Raw genomic sequence first — 13,936 nt, forward strand, 5'->3', positions numbered from 1 at the left:
TGAATGTTTACAGTCATGTCTTTCAACAAATTTAGAAAGTCTTCAGTTATTAATTCTTCAAATATTCTCTCTCCTCCTTCTCTTTATCTTCTAGGATTCCCACAATGCATGTTGGTTTGTGTGATGGTATCTCACAAGTCTCTTAGACTCCATTCCCTTTTCTTCAATTTTTCTTTCTGTTTTTCAACTTTTATAAATTTGGTTGTTCTATCTCAAAGTTCACTGATTCTTTCTTCTTCCCACTCAGATCTGTCTTTGAATACTTTTAGTGACTTAATTATTTTAGTTATCGCACTTTTTAGCTCCAGCATTTCTTTTTGGTTTATTTTCAGGTATTCTATCTCTTTATTAATATTTTAATTTTGTTCATATGTTATATTCCTGACTTTTTCTAAGTCTTCTTTTAGTTCTTTGAGTATCTTTAAAACAGTTGCTTTAAAGATTTTGTCTGATAGATCTACTATCATATCACTTTCAGGGACAGTTTCTGTTGGTTTATTTTATTTATCTTTAAATGTGCAATACTTAACTTTTTATTTATCTTTAAGTGGGCTATACTTCATATGCACTGTGACTTTTTTATTGCTGTTGAACACTGAACATTTGAAGCTAATAATATGGTAACTCTAGAAGTCAGATTCTCTCCCATCCCTAGGTTTTGCCTTCCCTTTTTTTTTTTTAATTTCATTCTTATAGGTGGTCTCTGCACCAAGGATCAGCTTGAAGTGTACACTTAAGGTCTTCTCAGGTCTTTTCTGAGCCTGAGCCTACCCTTGAGCATGCATGGTGGCTTTCTAATTTCCCTTGTATATGCAGTTGCCTTTTAAGGTTGTGTCTTCAGTGTCTGGTCCCAAAAGTGGAAAAAGAGAAAAATGAAGGGGGAAAAGGTGCTGGCCATTTAAATTCCCTGGAAGTTATTTCAGTCAGACGGGGAGAGCTTGTAACAGTGAGAGAGATGAAAAAACAATGGCCATAATCTCTTTTTGTGTACTTCTGTGATCAGAAGCAGCAATCTGGAGATCAGAGCACAAATACCTAATAATTGCAGGACAGGGTCCTGTTCGTCCACCCTGGCTTTCAAAATTGTGTGAAAGTTGTATTATATAAAGCTGCTCCAGGAACAGGTGCACAATTGCCTGCCACTGGGCTTAGAGTGGGGGATGGGTAGCCGCTACTGTATTAAGAGCTGAAATTCACCAAAATTCACCACATACTGTCTAAGCTGTCCCCTGGAAGATGGAAGCCTTCCATAGACTCCAGAGTTCTAACATATATATAGTTACATCAGACAGATTCTTCCAGTGCAATTGTCATCTAGGTGAGGAGCTAGATTTCTGGTAGTTTCAACTCTGCCATCTTCCTAGAATCCTCATCTGTGGTTCTTTTTAAAGTTCTCTTTTTCCTTAATTTCTTGGGCATTGATCTAGTTATGTACTGTAGATAACTCAACTTTCTTATTTTGTGAGTGACTTGAATGATTTAATAATTTGAATATAACCTTAATGGAAGTTTCTGTTAGTGAAGCTTTCATTCAGTTTCTGAAATAATTGTTTTTACACATATATATGTCCAATTTCATTAAGAAGCTGACAATCTAGAGTGGACTCCTTAATTAACCAGAAGATTGTTAATTCAGTGAGGTAAGTGATAAATGTGAGGGGTAAAGTGTTAGTTACCGAGGCAGCTCTTAAGAGGAGCATCTAAGCAGGTTTAGGTGAGTGTGAGATCAGTGAAGGTATTCTGGACGTCAAGATATATAGACTGAGAGGTGCTCCAGAAGTAGCTGGGTGAAGAGAAGCGGCTCTTTTTATATCAGTTTTAAACTCTGTAAGCTAGGTTGTTTCCCTTGTAGAGCCCCAATGAATGATTCTGATAATACACATTTTCCTTCACATCCTTGTTTTTCATAATAGAATTGATAGCATTCGTAAATTTACTCAAGGGTGAAACCAAATATTTTGACATGTAGCGGATTCTAAAATCATAAAAGATTACTAGTAAATATTATCTTATTAGGTGATCATTAAATTTTAGAACTAGAAGGATCATAAGCCTCGCTTTATAAAGTAAGGGAATTAAAATAAATGATGATCTGTAGCTGAGAAAAGAAAGCCCAAGGCCTCCCTACTGGTTAGAGCATAATTAGGATCAAAACAGAACTTCAGACACAGTTCAATACTTTTTCTGTTTCATATAATTATTTTTACATTAACAACAACAACAACAACAAACAACAACAACGTGAGAACAGCCCTGATTAGCTTCACACTAGGTTGGCACCAGGAGAAAAAAATAATTAACTTATTTGTTTATACCACTTCCGTCACCTTTGCTCTGGTCTTCATTCTGCATTGTTGGACTCTATTCTTTCTGGAAAGTTTCATGGCAAAAAGGGTGAATAACACCAAAAAGGAGAGGAAGACTACTACATTCTCTTTTTTCCCTTTATAGTTAGGTTCATTTGTTTTTGTGCTAGCATGGCCAAAAAATAATTTATTGGAAGAAGATTAGAATGCTTTATGAAATCCTAAAGAAGCCATTGAACAACCAGGGTGTGGGAAAGAAAAGTTTTACAGTATTTTTGGGATCTTCAGCAGCTTATTTGAAATATATGGATCTTTCCTGTGGGATCTCACCATAAACGAGACTCAGCTCAGAGCTCCCAGTCTCTAGGCCTCTCTATTCACTGTGGTTAGGTTGTGGGGTCTATGTGCATACAAGGGCTTGCTCTGTTCAGGATGGTGTCTTTCAGGTTATAACAGGGCCTGGGAAATGATTGCTATGGTTTGGATATGGGTTGTTTGTCCCCATTAAATCTCATGTTGAAATTTAACCCCAGTGTGGTGGTGTCAGGAGGTGGGGCCTGGTGGAAGATGTTTGGGTGATGGAGGCAGATCCCTTGTGAATGGCTTGGTGCTGTTCTTGCAGTAGTGAGTGAGTTGTTGTTCTTGGGAGACTGGATTGGTTCACAGGGGAACAGATTAGTTCCCTTGAGAGTAGGTTGTTATAAAGCCACGATGTCCCTTAGTTTTGGGCCCTGCTTCACACACGCCTGCTTCCTGTTTGACCTTCTCCATCGTGTTACGACTTAGCACAAAAACCCTCACCAGAAGCCAACCAGATGCTGGCGCCATGCTTTTTGTACAGCCTGCACAACTGTGGGATAAATATACCTTTTTTTTTTTTTGAGAGGGAGAATTGCTCTGTCACCCAGGCTAGAGTGCAATGGCACTATCTCGGCTCACTGCAACCCCTGCCTCCCAGGTTCAAGTGATTCTCCTGCTTTAATCTCCCAAGTAGCTGGGATTACAGGTGTGCGTCACCACACTTGGCTAATTTTTATGTTTTCAGTAGAGACAAGGTTTCGCCATGTTGGCCAAACCTTGATCTTGAACTCCGGACCTTAAGTGATTTGCCCACCTCGGCCTTCCAAAGTGCTGGGATTACAAGCATGAGCCACCGTGCCTGGCTTGGCCAAAATCTCTTTTCTTTATAAATTGGCCAACCTCAGGTATTTCTGTATAGCAACACAAAACAGACTAAGACAATGGGAAACCATCAGTACACATTGAATGAGTAAGTGAATGGAATTCCACAATCCCCTGTGGAGAAAGCACCTGGTTGGTCCTGCCTGGGTCAGGTGTCTGCCCCTGCTGCCAACAGCTGTGGCAGGAGTTGGGATAGTATACAGTTGGCATGAAGGCCTGCTATAGGTCAGGATACTCATCAGAGAAGAAAGACTGTCAGAGAAGGGGGCTGATGACTTGAAAGTGAGTTATTTATGTTTGTTCTTAAAAGACTGACAGGCACCCAACAGTTCTGGAGAATTGGCATTTAAAATAAGAAAAGATTATTATATAAACTTTGGTGTCTTTTCATGTATTTCATCTAAACTTGGTATTCCAATTAGCACATTTCTGAGAAATAAAATGTCATCTACTGTAGGATGAACCATTTCTTTGTGTACCATTAAAAAAGAAGAGATGTTAAAGAAGTAGAGTCTAACAGGAAACACTGAGATGGAGCTCAGGCACCAATGACTGATCTTGTGGTACAAAGATAAATGAGAAATAAATCTGCCACACCAAAAATACAGCAAGGTCCAGCCTGGCCAACATGGCAAAACCCCATCTCTACTAAATACAGCAAGGCCCAGCCTGGCCAACATGGCAAAGCCCCATCTCTACTAAAAATACAAAAATCAGCCGGGCATGGTGGTGCATGCCTGTAATCCTAGCTACTCAGGAGGCCAAGACAGGAGAATTGCTTGAGCCCGGGAGGCGGAGGTTGCCCTGAGTCGAGATCACACCACTGCAGTCCAGTCTGGGCAACAGAGGAAGACTGTGTTTAAAAACAACGACAACAACAACAAAAATAAACCCAGCAAGGACACATGACTATTTAAGTTGTAGTACTGGAGGAAAAAACACCATACTGCCTCAATGTATGAATGTTAAGCAGGCACTCCTACAGGTTTGCTGACTGAATTCATGCAAACAGTGTGGCCTAAACAATCTCAAGCAAATGATTTAATATCAAGTGATCTCACATTGATAGGGCCCCATATGTTTGGCATAAACAAACCCAAATCCTCTTCAGGAGAACTGCCAGCAGCTATTGTAAGATGCCATCTTATTTTAGCAGTGTAAATATGTACAAATGTGTGTTTTACAATCTGTGAAATTGGCAACGTGCTGAATAATTGTGGAAATTCATCCAGTTCTCCAGCATCCTAGATTCACAGATTAACCACAGGATAAAAGTGGGTTTTGAGAGAGTGAGGACAGTTTAGCTAGGCAATGATAAAAGGAGAAATATATGGAAATCAGAAAAGATTTAATCTCCTGGCACATCAAAGTTGATTTAGTCTCCTGAAACAGCAATCCAGAAAGACTACTTCATAATTTTAGCATCCCCAAAGTATCATTTTAAATTCAGCCTTGAGAAAATGCATAAATTAGATATTTGTCTTGGTCTTTTCCATGTGAGATCTTTCTGTCTTTTCTTCCTCATTCAGAGAATCATCATTTCATCCCATTCTTGTGGCCTCAGGAGAGGATCAGTATCAGTTATTTTCTTCTTGGTATAAATTTGTGTTTATACATTACTTCTTTCCTTTTTTTTTTTTCTTTCCTGAAAATGTGTTTGCAACTGTGGAAGAAATTTTCAGGCATTTGCTTAGAAGTGGAGGAAGCATTGAGTATCAAAGTCTCTCGTTAGCACACCTGTAATTATATCATATGAGCAACACTCTTGCCTTCCTCTTTCTATTTCCTCACATTTTTTATAAATAAAATATCTCAAAATGTCAACAGTAATTATTTCTGTTTGATTTTAAATTATTTTATTTTTCCTCTTTATATGCATTTTTATTTTCAAAAATTTTCCCTGTGGACATACATTGCATTTATTTAATTTTTAATAAAAACAATACTTTTATATAAATTAGAAAATAAAACCCAGAGGGAAAAGTGTTCCCAGTAGGAAAAGCAACTTCTTTTTTTTCCTTCCCCCGACCAGAAGTAATATATTTTCTTTTTTTTTTAGTTGTCTAAAAATAGTTAGCTCCATATTATTGAATAATATGCTTACATCACTATTTCTTTTCTTTCTTTTTCTTTTTTTTAAGACAGGATCTCATCCTGTCACCCAGGCTAGAGTGCTCTGGTGGGATGACGGCTCACTGTGGCCTCCTTGACGGCCTGGGCTCAGGTGATCCTCCCACCTCAGCCACCCAAGTAGATGGGACTACAGTGCATGCCACCATGCCAGGCTAATTATCTATCTATCTATCTATCTATCTATCTATCTATCTATCTATCTATCTATCTATCTATCTATCTATCTATCTATCTATCTATCTATCGTCTATTTATCTATCTAGCTAGCTAGTTTGTTTGTTTGGTTTTTGAGACAGGTTCTTGCTCTGTAGCCCAGGCTGGAGTGCAGTGGTGCAATCTTGGCTCACTGCAACCTCCAACTCCCAGGTTCAAGTGATTGTCCTGCCTTGGCCTACTGAGTAGGTGGGATTACAGACACCTGCCACCATGACCAGCTAATTTTTGTATTTTTTTTTGAGACAGAGTCTTGCTCTGTTGCCTAGGCCAGAGTGTAGTGGCACAGTCTTGGCTCACTGCAACTTCCGTTTCCTGGATTCAAGCGATTCTCCTGCCTCAGCCTCCCGAGTAGCTGGAATTACAGACGCCTGCCACCACGCCTGACAATTTTTTTTTGTATTTTTAGTAGAGACAGGGTTTCATCATATTAGCCAGGCTGCTCTCAAACTCCTGACCTCATGATCTGCCTGCCTTGGCTTCCCAAAGTGCTGAGATTACAGGCGTGAGCCATAGCACCCGGCCCCAATTTTTGTATTTTTAGTAGAGAAGGGGTTTTGCCGTGTGGGCCAGGGTGGTCTTGAACTCCTGACCTCAAGTGATCTGCCCGCCTTGGCCTCCCAAAGTGCTAGGATTACAGGTGTGAGCCACCACGCCTGGCTGTAATTTTTTAAATTTTATGTAGAGATGCAATTTCACCAGGTTGCCATGTTGGTCCTGCTTGGGTCAGGTGTCTGCCCCTGCTCCAGATAGCTGTGACAGCAGTTGGGATAGTACACAGTTGGCATGAAGGCCTGCAATAGGTCAGGGGTACTTATTAGAGAAGGAAGACTGTCAGAGAAGGGGACTGACAACTTGAAAGTGAGTCCCCAGCTCAAGTGATTCTCCCACTTTGGCCTCCCAAAGCTTTGGGATTGCAGTCGTCGGCCACCACACCTGGCCTATGTCATTATTTCTTTATCGGTTTTAGGTGTTCTCTATTCAGAGCATTTGCTCACTTGTACTACTCTCTGCTGTCCTTCCATTCTCTCCCAATTTTGAGAGTTGTATCATTATTGGTTTTGCTTGTAACTTTACATGATTGATGTAAATCTTTGCTTCTTGTTCCATCAGTTTCAGGAGCACCTCTCAGTTCCCCACCCTGTAATAGGAGGCTCTCAAAGCCTCTGACATTCTCCGCATCTCTCCCTTCCCTTCACCTCCCAACTTCCCATATTGCTACATTGTCATGCTTGATATGACTTTTTCATTCTGTATCCATCATTAAATTGCCTGAGCTTTATCCGTGTGTTGATTTTGAATATCGAACAACCAATTAAGAGCATTTAAATAAATCACCATGTCAACATTATTCAGCTCAGAGCTAAGCAGTGAGCTACAACCACATTTCGTCTCTCTGGTTCCGACACGACCCCCTGCCTCTCACAGAAGAATTTTCCCTTCATTTCAAATGCGCTCTCCTTTCTCCCACTTCTCTGATTCCTCTTGGAGTAATTACTCTGACTACTCTTTGAGAATTACTCCTGTCACATTTGAGTTTGTTGCCTTATAATTGGATCATGATTTTTATTATAATTCCCCATTTTCCCTTGAATATCTCATTTTTCTCCACTGGGAGATGAAGTTTATGTCCCTTCACCACATCCTATATATTTTACAGATTTTTACTTCTCATTTCATATGTTGTTTAGTAGCTATTTCATCTTTTCTTAAAAACCATCTTTCTTTCTTTTTTTTTTTTTTTAGGTCTCATTGACTTACTGTCGTAATTTGGACTGGTTACTTTCTAGCCCGGAGCACAGCTATCATTCAGAGATTCCTTTTCCATCATTTCCATATCTCACATCTTCTGTCTTGGATTTCATCCTTTGTGTTTGCAATATATTTTAAATTAGCTATCTCAGAAAATGGACACGAGAGATGGACTTTCTGAACTCTTATCGTACAAGATTGAGTTTATGTTGGCTTCACACCTTGATCAGTTTTCTAGGGCTGACATAAAAAAGTACCATAAATTGTATGGCTTAAAATAAGTGTCACAGTTCTGAAAGCAAGAAGGTCAAAAGTAAGGTGTCAGCCAAGTTGGTATCCGAGGGAGAATCTGTTCCAAGTCCATCTCCTAGCTTTGGGTGGTTGCCAGCAGTCCTTGGCATTCTTTGGCTTGTAGTTGCATTGCTCCAGCTTCTGCCTCTGTTACTGCCTGGTGTTTTCCTTGTGTGTATCTGTGTTCTTCTGTCTTTACATGGCTTTCTTAGGACAAGGGTCATTGGATTTAGGGCCCACTCCACTTCAATATGGCCTGATTTTAACTTGATTACCTCTGCAAACACCCCATTTCTAAATTAGGTCCCATTTTCACAGGTACAAGAGATAAGGACTTCAACTTGTCTTTTTGGGGGACACAATTCCGCCCACAACCACACTGGGTAGATAGTTTGCCTGGGTATAGAATTCTAGGATAGAGATAACTCATCCTCAGGGTTTTCAAGACCTTACTTCACTCTAGCTTAGAATCATTTTTGCTGATGAGAAATCTGATGTCAGTTTAATTTTATTTTGTTGGAGTCCTTTTTTAAAAAAAAAATCTTGGGGCATGGTTAAATCTCTTTATTCTAAATGTTCTAACATTTTAACATGATGTTGGCTCTTTCATTTGAAGACTTGTTTTTCTCCAAACCATTCCCCCTTCTCAAGACTGGAAAATGTCCAATTATTTCTTTGATAATTTTCTTTTCTTTATTTTGTCTATTCTTCATTTCTGGAAATCTTATTGGCTGTTGTAGCAGACAAGGTTCAATGAGAGGAGCAGAATCACTAAGAATGATGTAAAATAAGGGACTTATTATAGGAATTTATCCTCATACCATTGTGGGAGCTGGTAAAATGATCTTGATTTGGCTGTTTCTTCTGCATCTGGTGCTGAGCTTGAAGTTACAGGACAGGTGTTAGGGGTTAAAAGATAGAAGTAAAGTGGGGAGAGCAGGACACCTGGGACTTGTGAAGTGAGTAAGAAGCTGGAACCTCTCTCCTTCTATCACAGGTACTTGTGATGGCTTCTCCCTGTTGCTAAGTCTCCAACCTTGCTTCCGTGGGTGCCCCGTGGTAGATACTAGTATTATTGTATGGAGTAACACTCAGACCTAGCTCAGGAGTTGGAGAAGTTGAAGGAAGAGAGAATGTGGGAGCTGGAGCCCTGGGCCTGCAGTGTTTTGTGCTCACAATGTGAATGGGCAGAACCACGAAACTGTGCATGAGCTGCACAGCACCAGACTCGTATCAACCTTGGTAGAGCAAGTATTACTTTACTTTCATGGTCCAAATTCCATGTAGATTTTTCTTGTGGCCAGCCCTAACAAGAAACAGAGAGATAGGAATTCTGGAAAATAAAGTTTAGCTTAGTCAAGTTGACGTATTTCAAAGCCAACAGAGTTGGGCGTTGGACCTCCTGAATTGATCTTTTCTTCTTCTTTTTTCTGTGCTATTTTCTATTTTTTTGTCTTTCAGCTCTTCATTCTGAGTGGCTTTCCTTATCTTCCAACTTTTTAATATTATACTTCTTTCTTGACAATCATAAATTCAATTTTGAAGAGTTTCAGCTTATTCTCTGATACTTTTTAATGCAATCTTGGTATTACTGTTTGTTGTTGTTGTTGTTGTTTGTTTTGTTTTTGAGATAGAGTCTCACTCTGTCTCCCAGGCTGGAGTGCAGTGACATGATCTCAGCTCACTGCAACCTCTGCCTCCCGGGTCCAAGTGATTCTCTTGCCTCAGCCTCCCGAGTAGCTGGGACTACAGGCGTCTGCCACCACACCCGGCTAATTTTTGTATTTTTAGTAGAGATGGGGTTTCACCATGTTGGCCAGGCTGGTCTTGAACTCCTGACTTCAAGCCATCCGCCCACCTTGGCCTCCCAAAATGCTGAGATTGTAGGCGTGAGCCACTGCACCTGGCTGGTTACTGTTTTTCATGTATGTAATGTCGTCCCAAATTTCTGTGAGAATGTCCTATTTTTTTTTTCTCATACCTCTTCTATTCTGTAAATTATTTCTGTTTTTTCTGGGATGACTTTTTTTGGTATCACCTTTTTTTTCAACAAGCTATTATTTTGTTCCCCATTTCATTTTAATAAGAGGTGTGGAGACTAAAGCAATTCCATCTTGGATGTTAATCCACCATGTTAATTTCTCATTAATCCCAGTTCTGGGAAGGCCTCCAAGATTTCCAGCTTATTTATTATTCCTTGTGTAAGAGTAGGTACTTAACCATAAATTTCCAGTCAAAACAACCTTGATGTTACTGTGCTACAATTTTCCTACCTATCCCTTCTGAAGTATGTATACCCTTTCCCTATGGCACGTGACTACTGGTTCTGCGGGTAATGGTGCAGGAAGCTACCCTCTCATCTTATGGCTGCCCAAGATAAGGCTTCTGTTCGTAAGTCACTGTTGAATGTTTCTTTCTGAGAAACTGGATTTGTCAGTCTCTTTCTTCAGCCCCACAAGTTCCTCAGCCTTTGTGGGTAGATTTGCCTACACCTGTCTACCACAGAACAATGCAATAAGAAAGCTGACTAGGGGCTTGGTGTCCATGGATGTTCTTGTTCACTGGTACATTTAAGTTAGGATGAGCAGATGGATGGGGGCTTCCCTATTCCCAGCCTCAAAGCCAAAATATGGATATTTTGTTCAGAGGCACAGAGCCCAATTTAAATGTCCTGTTCTCTCTCAAATTTTTTTAAAAAACTTATTTAGCAAAGAACCCTTTGCTATTTTGCCTGGACGTGAACATCTGGCTCTCTGCCTTTTTTTGTTAAAGGGATGAAATGAAGTTAATTGTCTTATACGCATGTACACATACACAGTTAATCCCCTGATATCATTTTTCACCCTGCCTTCATTAAACCTTCTAACTGAGATTTCAAAGCCTCTCAGGAGTTAGACAATTGAACTCCCATTTTCACTGTAGGCCTCTTTGTACATCCTAGGCTGAGGCTGATATGTTTTATGTATCAGCTGTATTAGATCTTACAGAAATTGATTGAAATCCCTTGTCCATTGCAGACCTCCTCCTGTTCTGTTTTATTCCTTCACTACTGCTTAAATGGAATCTTTGAAAGGAGGGAAGACAAATTCATCTAAGACCTTTTTCTTAAACTGGAGTTTATTGACTTTAAAACCAGAAAAATAACAAGTAATTTATAAAATACACCCAAGTCTTATGGACTTCTATCAATACATAGTACCCTGGCTTTAGAATACAGATTTTTTTTTTTTTTTTTTTGAGACGGGGTGTCACTCTATCACCTAGGCTGGAGTGCGGTGGCATGATCTCAGCTCACTGCAACCTCTGCCTCCTGGGCTCAAGTGATCCTCATGCCTTAGTCTCCCAAGTAGCTGAGATTACAGGTGCCTGCCATCACACCTGGCTAATTTTTGTATTTTTAGTAGAGAGGGGGTTTTGCTATGTTGGCCAGGCTGGTCTTGAACTCCTGACCTCAAATGATCTGCCTGCCTCGGCCTCCCAAAGTGTTGTGATTACAGGCATGAGCTACGTGCCCAACCAGAATTCAGGTGTTTATTTCGTTTTTTTTTTTTTTTTTTGAGACGGAGTCTCGCTCTGCCGCCCAGGCTGGAGTGCAGTGGCCGGATCTCAGCTCACTGCAAGCTCCGCCTCCCGGGTTTACGCCATTCTCTGGCCTCAGCCTCCCGAGTAGCTGGGACTACAGGCACCCGCCACCACGACGGGCTAGTTTTTTGTATTTTTAGTAGAGACGGGGTTTCACTGTGTTAGCCAGGATGGTCCCGATCTCCTGACCTCGTGATCCGCCCGTCTCGGCCTCCCAAAGTACTGGGATTACAGGCTTGAGCCACCGCGCCCGGCCTAGGTGTTTATTTCTTAAAATATGACAATCTTTTCCTCAAATAAGTGTCAAAAACAGGCAATGTCACCTTAATCTCTTACTGGTTTTTCTTTCTCATGGGATGGTACAGAATTAGAGTATGATGGTGTCTTGGGTGAAAATGGTAGAAGGGTTGCTAAGTATAATACAATGAAATAGTTTATTCTCTTTAGCTCAGTGGTTCTCAACTGGGGACTATTTTTCCTCTTGGAGGATATTTGGTACGGTCTGAAGACTTTTTTGGTTGAAAGAACTGAGGATATTCTACTGGCATCAGTGCATAGAGGCCAGGGGTAACTGCAAGCATTCTTTTTTTTTTTCTCTTTTGAGACAGGGTCTTGCTCTGTTGCCCAGCCTGGAGTGCAGTGGTACAGTCATACCTCACTGCAGCCTTGACCTCCTGGACTCAAGCAATCCTGCCACCTCAGCCTTCCAAGTAGCTGGGACCACAGGTACGTACAACCATGCCTGGCTAATTGTGAAATTTTTTGTAGAGATGGGGTTTTTCTATGTTGCCCAGGCTGGTCTTTAATATCTGGGCTCACACAATTTGCTCGCCTTAGCCTCCCACTGTGCTGGGATTATAGGCATGAGCCACTGTGCCTGGCCTAATATTCTTAATACATAGGACACAACAAAGAATTATGTAGTCAAAAATGCCAATAGTGCTGAGGTTAAGGACTTTTTCTCTTGTGCAACAGTGTGAATACACTTAACATTACTGAACTGTACACTTAATGGTTGAGATGGTAAATTTTATGTTAAATGTATTTTACCACAATTTAAAAAAATGGGTCCTTATTTGCTAGGAAAAATTTCTGTTTACCAGTTAGTTTTATGCTATTTGATCAGAAAAAGAACATTTTATTTACTTCTCTGCTCTGTTAGAGCTTACTTCATTGTTAAGATTGAAGTATGTGGTAAAATACAGAACGGAGCCCGTATGTGCAGATACCCTAGGAAAGACAACTAAGCTACTGTGCCAGGGATTGCAAACCACAGACATGAACTAACTATGGATAACTTAAGCAATAGACAAAATGTATTGGAAGGCAGTGCAGTCAGTTATAAATCTGGAAGAGAAGCCCTACACCTAAGCTATGAGAAGGACAGGGCCCAGGGCAACCTCGGGCAATCTGTCTGGGTGCAGGATTCAATAGGCAGTGTCTCCAGAGCCCCATGGCCGGTTTGAATCCACCTATAATCCCTCCAGTGTTTTTGGGAGACGGTGTCTGATAGGCCAAGCTTGGGTTCTGTACTCTTCTCTCAGCCCAGGCAGCTTGTAGCAACCTATGTGACATCTCATGAAGATTGTACACAAAGGGAAAAGGTAGTTTCTTGTCTCCAAAAGTAGGGTGATGTGCAGGTTAAAACAATAGACATCCACTTTAGCTGCAAGATAGATACTGCCTCCTGCTGTCCAAAATCAAAATACAAAGAGTTAAACAAACAACAAAATGTTTAATCACCACTTTTGCTTACTGTGAACCTTAGGGAAATCATTTAATCTCTGTTTTGTCTTCTACAAAAGGAAGAACTTGAATTTAATGACATAACTTCCTTTTCATTCCAGCATCATGTGTGTGTGTGTGTGTGTGTGTGTGTATATATATATATATGTGTGTGTGTGTGTGTATATATATGTGTATATATATATTTCCTTATGTTTTAAAAGGGTCTTTGAACTCTTGTTCACATACACTTTATATTTTGCCTGGATTGTGGATTCTCCTCTCATTTGAACTATTCTAGGAATGGCTTCCTAAGGCTGCAGGATAGTTCTGAATTTTGGGATACTGATCTGCTTTTAGGGTATGTGTGGGAGGGATAATTTTTATCGGTAAGAAAGTAAATTTCAATTGTTCATCTCCCTATAGAGAAAGACATGCTTGGGTATTGGGAGTGTGCAGGAGGAGGAAGAAAGAGAAGGCTGAAATGGCAAAGCCCTTGCCAGCTCTGTGTTCTGCTAATTAAGGTTAAACCCTGCACAGAGAGTGCTTCACCCAGAGAAACACAGTGGGTTTCTGTGTGTGGAAAGGGAGGACCTGAGCTGAAGGACATCAGGAAAATGAGTTTCTGGGGAAGTGAGAAGGAGTGGGGTTTAAAGACAAGAGATGTTGGGAGAGAGGTGATAGGAGGCTGCAGCCTGCAGAAGTAGGTGGCCAGTGAGAAATTCCTGATCTGGGATAAGTAAAGGATTTGG

At 40.5% G+C, this 13,936-nt stretch overlaps 1 protein-coding gene across 2 annotated transcripts in view; it reads left to right on the forward strand.

Moving 5' to 3' along the window:
* The window catches only part of LOC139357576 (interferon-activable protein 208-like), a 274,308-nt gene that overhangs the window by 50,237 nt on the left and 210,135 nt on the right, over positions 1 to 13,936 (forward strand). The window lies entirely within an intron of this gene.

Source organism: Macaca nemestrina, chromosome 12 (assembly GCF_043159975.1).
Source record: "Macaca nemestrina isolate mMacNem1 chromosome 12, mMacNem.hap1, whole genome shotgun sequence".
In the NCBI taxonomy this organism is placed as follows: domain Eukaryota; kingdom Metazoa; phylum Chordata; class Mammalia; order Primates; family Cercopithecidae; genus Macaca; species Macaca nemestrina.